This window comes from Micropterus dolomieu, unplaced genomic scaffold (assembly GCF_021292245.1).
Source record: "Micropterus dolomieu isolate WLL.071019.BEF.003 ecotype Adirondacks unplaced genomic scaffold, ASM2129224v1 contig_14097, whole genome shotgun sequence".
Taxonomy (NCBI): Eukaryota; Metazoa; Chordata; class Actinopteri; order Centrarchiformes; family Centrarchidae; genus Micropterus; species Micropterus dolomieu.
Window position 1 is genome coordinate 31,672 of NW_025743083.1, and position 6,978 is coordinate 38,649.

Sequence of the window (6,978 nt, forward strand, 5' to 3'; positions counted from 1 at the left end):
TGAAAGGACTGAACTTACAGCACCCCTGTTTCTGCACAGCGGCCCCCTGGAGCTCCCTCACCCAAACACACTCACACACATTTGTGTGCACATCTGTAAGGACAGCTTCACTGAACAAACAGCATCCCTGTGCTAGCTTGCTCTAGCTTTAGGCCTAGACAGGTGGTGTTTGAATGGGTGTGTGTGTCTGTATGTTAACAAGGTTCAGCGACTCTCTCTTCTCTGATGTCTGGTCTTTCCACTTTATCTCTTATTCGGTATAACTTAAGATCCAATGGCATAACACTCAAAATTCCCGTCAAAATTTGGCACGCTAAATAAAGCCAGACCTCTGACAAGAAGAGGTCATTTCTAGATAAAATTTTCTATGAAGCAAAATTGGTTTATTGCAGTCATTCTTAAGTGCCTTTAAATTCCATCTGTACTGTTTTTCCACTATAGTTTGCAATATTACGAAACACATCATGAACAAAATGACAAAGAAGCATTCTTTCATTGTGCTTGAAATAAAAAAAAAAGTTTGAGTGTGTGACGTGTTTTAGTGAAAACAAAACCGGTACTAAAGAGATCCGAAGAGCAGTACTTCTAGCTTCTCTCATCTTTGCCTTATGTCTACTCAGTAATGTGTTTTATCATGGATTTTCTCTTTTTGCTTCAAAACCTAATACAGCTATTATTGATTAGCAATCAACAACTACAGTTTCCGAGAGTCTTAGATACAGTACACCAATTTATCTGCTGGCTCCTTCTCTGAAGCAGTAAAATATCCAAACATACATACATGTTTACAAAAACGAAGGTTACAATAAGGTAACCCTAGTTCTATAAGCACAGGCTCCACCCTCTACTGGACTCTATGGGTACTACCTCCTCCAATCACATGTACGCACTTGCCCACTGAAATTTTTCAGGGAGTCTCATACAGACCAAAAGCTAGCTATGTTCATGTTAAAAGCACTGACAACCCCCCGAAGCGCCCTACCCTTACCATAACCATCAGAAATGTTAGCGCCTAAGTCAGGGATTTTATGCATGTCGACTGGCTAACCCTACAGGTTCTTTGTGTTTCTGTGACGTAGTAAACTGCGGTGTTTCATACGGACGCTGAAGGGTACCTTTAGTGTCAAATAATTACACTTTGTCATGCTGTCTGAAAGCGTCTGTAGCAACACTCTGAGATGCGAATAAGTTGTTGAGATAGAACATAAAAAAAGTTTGTCAGTCTGAACCATGCTTGGCTTTTTAATGACCCATGCAGGTTAACGGTGAGGTTAACAAGGTTTATTTTTTGCCATGGGAACAAGACAAGGGGAGGACAACTTCAAGATAGCTGTTGACTTTGGCTAATTATCATGTCTCTTCCAAATGCCTTTGCCTCCAGCAATAACACAGGCCGTGATATGATTCACTCAGCTTGCTACCAGCAGCTGTAGAAAGGTGGCTTAAGTGCCAGGATAGCAAAAGGGATCAAAGAGGTGTATTGGTATTCTGATATGAGCCATTGCATGCCCTCTGCACCATCAGTAATGATCATTTTCTCCCCCGCAGAGGAAGTTTTTTAAAGCTCTCTTTTCATTAGTGTTAGTAAATGTGTGGAAAGTGTTTGTAGAGAAAGAGGTAAAGAAAGAAAAACACAGAGAGAGAGAGGGGGGGGGGGGGGCTGTGAGGATAAATGGATGCAATAGCGTAATCTATGGCTGACTCTGAATAGTCAAGATTCAATGCTTCGATGGTCAGAGCCTGATTCGACTGTCAATCTCACATTGGAAGCTTCGCAGTTGCATTTTGAAACAAGGATCATACCATTTTAGCGATATGGGGGTGCTCAATGTCCAATTTTAAATACCAGTTTTCTCCCACTAAGTTAATATATAGCCTATTACAATATAAATAACATAATGCTGTAAATAAAAATGTGAAAATAAAGAAGCTTTTAATAAATGTTTTTAAAGTGCGTGAATAAATCCAAAATTGTAACCGTAACCCTTAAGGAAGGTGGGTTAGGGCGCATGTGTGGGGCTTTATGTGTGTGTATAGTGGCAGAAGAACATTTGCTGAAGAGACGGAGCTCCAGCTTCGCAAGTGTTGTACAGAGTTGTCCACCTCATGGGACATTCTGATCATTTATCACCATTGATAAACTACACAAAAGAATATTAGATTGTTTTTAAATAGTACTTGAAATAGACCCGCGAGGAAGTGCAATGCACATGTAGGCACGCACGAATGCAAAACTCAAAGATTCGATGCTTCGATGGGCAGAGCCTGATTCAACTGTCAAACTCAGTCGATGCTTCGCAGCAAAACAAGGATCATGCCATTTTGGTGCTCAACAGCTGATTTTACATAGAAGTACCTGTTTTCTCGCAATAAGTTAAAGTACAGCATATTACAATATAAATTTCAACATTTAATGCTGTATATAAATATGTAAGAAGGAAAAAAAAAACTTAATATATTATATAATAGTTTTTAAATAGTAAGCTACTTGAAATAGACCCACGAGGAACCGTGACTTGCCGCACGGCATGCAGGCAAAACTCAACGCACAAGACCGGTGAATGGCAGGCAATCAGTGTGATAATGGTCTACGATAAGCCTCAGTTGAGCTAGAAATATAACAGTATAAGTTACACTGACTAATGGAAAAAGACTGCAGCTCTGGAATTTCTCAAGATTGAAGCAGAGCTACTGTGTATAAGTCCCCCCATCCCCCGCAATCACCGCCACACAAACACATACAATTCGACTATAGGCAAGACTTGACAATTCTGATTCGACTATGTAAATCCTTAGTCAGGGACAGTCCTAGTGTAATCACTGGCTTTTTTAAAAGCATCAATCACACTCGGGAGAGTCAGCAGAATGTTTGTGTGAGAAATAAAAGCGCACCGCCTTCATGTCCCCACTTCACAGTCCTCCTCCTCAGCATCAGAGATAAATCAGGCAAATAGAGAGGAGTAAAGTGTAGCTTGACAGCCACCTGGTGCACAAATGGCAATGTCATAAACACAAGGATGAAAAGGCGTTTAAGCAAATTAAATGGCAGCATCTCTAACCCAAATGGTCTTCTTTGCAGCTGACAAGCATGGTACTGCTTTTGTGCAACATGTCAGCTGCAGTGTTGCTTCTTATGCGGTAGTCACGCTGGTGATTACTTAAGTATACAGTATCACATTTTTCTCATTTTCAGTCCTTCAAAGTGTTAGTTTAATTACTGGATAAGCTATCAAAATCAATAGTGCTTGTACATGGAATGATGACACCACCCTGACTAACAATTTATCTTGTGACACAGAACCAGTGAAGCGGCTTTGCTTCATTTCATGTGACTAAAACATTTTCCTAAGATAAATTCATGATGTTTTTTTTTTTATAACCAGAACATTTACCAGCATTAACTGCACCTTTGAAAGAGCCATTTAGAAGGTGGTAAATGTCTATAAGCAGGAGCTCACGACAGTTACTCTTTAATGCTGATGTATTCCACATTTAATATTTTGGTAGATCTTACTAAGATGGAGGTTTTTTTCTCAGGAATAGGTTATCGTTTGATGACCCAGTTTTATTTACCATGTGCATAAAAGCTATTAAGCAGGAAATGGTTTAAATTGTATCAAATGTCCCAAACGTCACTGGTAAAACAGAGGCAGTTTGCAGACATGTTTTGTTAGTAAGCCAAAGGGTCGCTTTGCAAAGTGGATCTGGCCAACTTCTGAAACTAGAACTGGTTAAAAAAAAAATCAAAAGGAAAATCTATCTATCTTAAGACTCCCCTAGAGAGGCTAAGTAGATGTGACAAAAGAAGAATACAATGCAGGAAAGATTAAAATGCAGTGTCTGTCAGCCTGCACCTTAGGGGCCACCATTACCATGTCTCATGGGGGAAACGGGAAGGCGAAGATATAAAAGGGAGAGCGATGTAACATTTCAATGAGTTTTGCATCATTTCCCTTGCTCTGTGGAAGGCAGGAAGCTTAAGAACGAACAACAAGTTCTTGATTCCGCAGTGGTGCCTAACTAAGTCTGAAATGATGCTGTTTGACATCACATCTAAATCGACATACTGTACAATGTAACTAACTGTTCAATTGTTGAGGCCTACAGTCAAATGATCAAGTCATTACTCAATGTAGTGGGGTGTATGACATGGTGAACAGAAGATAATCGTCACATACACTCGATAGAAGAATAGGTCATTGTTAAAACAGAGACTGTTTGCAGTATTTACAGGATATAAGCTGATGGTTTGCAAAGAGGAGCAGGCCTTTGTTGAGTATTGAGAAAATAGAATTGCATAGAATAACACAGGTGGCAACAAGTGCAGCAGTTAAATAAGGCTGAAATGTGTGGCTGTTGGACTACTAGCGTTACACTGATGACATCTCACCACTGTGTTGTTTATGTTTAGTCATGGAATGTTATGTGTGTTTATTTTAAATGATTTAACCTGACAGCCAGATTAACTTCTCTGAATGTGTGTAGAGAGGCCAAACATGGAATATGGTTAAACACAAACGGTGACACATTTACAATACAAATAAGATATATGAACATGGAGTACTATATATTTAAACAAGACTGTAAGCAGCCATTGTACGATATACTGACTGGCCACAACAATTAAAGCAACATATTGTAAGATTAGCTTTTTTGTAAGATTTTGCATCTCTACCTAACAATGTTACATAATGTTGTTTGGTAACTTGCCACTAGCTATAAATCTCTAGTTGATAGCAAACTTACTTAATAAACACACACACAGACATTAGTAAAGTTATTGTAAGTGCTGTTGCGTTAGTTGCTGGCTAGTTTGCCACAGAATATTTACTCTTGTCTGTTCTTTTTCTCTTCAGTCTCTTTGCAGCATCTGCCATGACATCCATACTGAGAATACCAAGTGAGCTTCTTCTGAAGAACTTGTACATTATATAGTTTTTGAATTTCTTATGGCTTACTTGCTGAAGAGTTGTGTTGGCCCTGTAAAGCATCACGCCGTTGTCTTGATAAATGTCCTGCCAGGGATTCCGCAGTACCTGGTGCAGTGAGCCTGGAGTGGTAATGACAGAGATGACACCCAGCTATTGGAAAGATTAAATTACTACATAGTGTTTGTTTAAACAATGTTGTTTTCACATACAATGAAGTTACCTGTTTCAGTCCAGCTGATGTGTAGTCATTTTAATGTGTCGACTCTCTTCCACTCACTAAACACAGCTGAACCCCAGCCAAAGCGAGAAGGTGGACTGCTGAATTCACTGAGTTTTTCAGAGACATTTATTTTAAGGCTGCACCATCTCTAGTGTCCAGCAAAAAAAATTATATATACACACACACAAACACACATACACACACACACACACACACACACGAAACTTAGCTTTAAATGACTGTGCCTTTTATCTAGAAAGTTACAAGTTGTTTTGTTAATTCAAATGTTTTGGATGAAGTTAGAGAATGAGTTTATGAATGTTAAATTTGCCATTGCAAAATTATGGATTGGCTATAAAAACAAATTTGGGTTGCTAAAATGAAACACCATCACCTCTACTGTTTCTCCTTAAGTGAGGCACAAATCCCTAACTACTCACTTCACATCAACAGTAGAAAGCTATGGCTGTACTGGTAGCAGGTGTGAATGTGAATTTAGATGAATGTAAAGTTGGTAGAAGAGCAAGCACGCTCAATCAACTTTCTATGACTTTCAGCAGAAATGAGTTATCCTATGTTATATAATCTTGGCTGTAATATTATTTTCAGTTGTTTCAAGCTATGCAAATACGAGCTGAAGTTTAATGCTTGCTGGTTGTGCATGACAAAACACACTTTAACAGCTGGTTCATTCAATTTTTGTCGAACTTTTTTTGGCTCATTTGTCTCCTCTTTTAATCTTTCATTTTCATGCTTACTATCAGGCTATATTTCATCACCACTCAGAATCTTTGTTATCCTGGTTGATTGCAGGAGGAGAATATGCTTGATAGAGGTGGGCTTTTTTTATTTTTTAAAATCTCATGTCATAGTCCATAAAAAGTCCAGTGTGAGGGGGAACAGCTGTTTGAAAAAGTTCAAAGTTAAAAACCCAAACCCTTTCTGCATGCTTCTATGGGTTTTTTTCAGTCACAACAGAAACAGTCATGCTTGAGTCATAGCTGATTGTTTTAGACTTGTGTAATGCTTGTTATGTTGTGCTGTTAGATGGTTGATGCCAGTCGTTACATCAATGATATTCAATCAGGCACTCTACAGACTTGTTTTAAAAAAGGTTCATCAGGTACAAATCAGCTCCTACCTATTAATCAGTGCTCACTGTTTATGTCTTTATTTTTTTCCCCCACTGATAAATATTCATGGTCATAGGTCATGCTTTATGACACTGAGTACCAAGCATACAGTATAGAGAGAAAAAAAAAAAAAAACCAACCAAGAAACAAATCAAAGCAAATGTGATTAAACTCACATTTGCATCTAGAGGAATCTCATCAATCAATGCCGCCTTACTGAGCATACCCCTAAAGGACATCCAATGCCCAAGGATTTTGTGGATTTATTTCTAGGTTGAAAGTAAATAATTAAATAAAAATCTCCTGAAACCCCTGACCTTTTGTCAGTGCATGTGATTTATTCTATGACTTGACAGACAGCCATTTGAATTCAATGACTGCTCATCCCAACCTCCGCGGTGACATTTATATTATAGATGATTATGTCAGACAGCTGACAACATTTTTCACTCATGACTGTGACAGCGGCTTCAAGAAAATACTATTGGAATGTGGGGGAAATTGAAAGTGGCTTCGACCTTGGTGTTGTGGTTGTCTCATCATTCAGAGTTACCTTTTGCCAAATTTGTAACTAAGTTCAGATGGACACAAAAGTCATATGGATGTGGCAGACTGAAAGAAGCACATGCAATGCATGCAGTGTTAGGTCACTTAAGAGGATATTGCTTTGAATTATATGCATTTCCTTGAGGCT

At 38.7% G+C, this 6,978-nt stretch overlaps 1 long non-coding RNA gene across 1 annotated transcript in view; it reads right to left on the reverse strand.

The window, feature by feature from the left end:
* Positions 1-5,233, reverse strand: part of LOC123966718 — a 14,450-nt gene extending 9,217 nt beyond the window's left edge. Inside the window, exons 1-2 of the long non-coding RNA XR_006824057.1 lie at positions 5,152-5,233; positions 4,959-5,050 (exon numbers count right to left, since the gene is read on the reverse strand). This is a non-coding gene — a long non-coding RNA (uncharacterized LOC123966718). The remainder of the gene's footprint in view (positions 1-4,958; positions 5,051-5,151) is intronic.
* Positions 5,234-6,978: the final 1,745 nt, after the last annotated feature.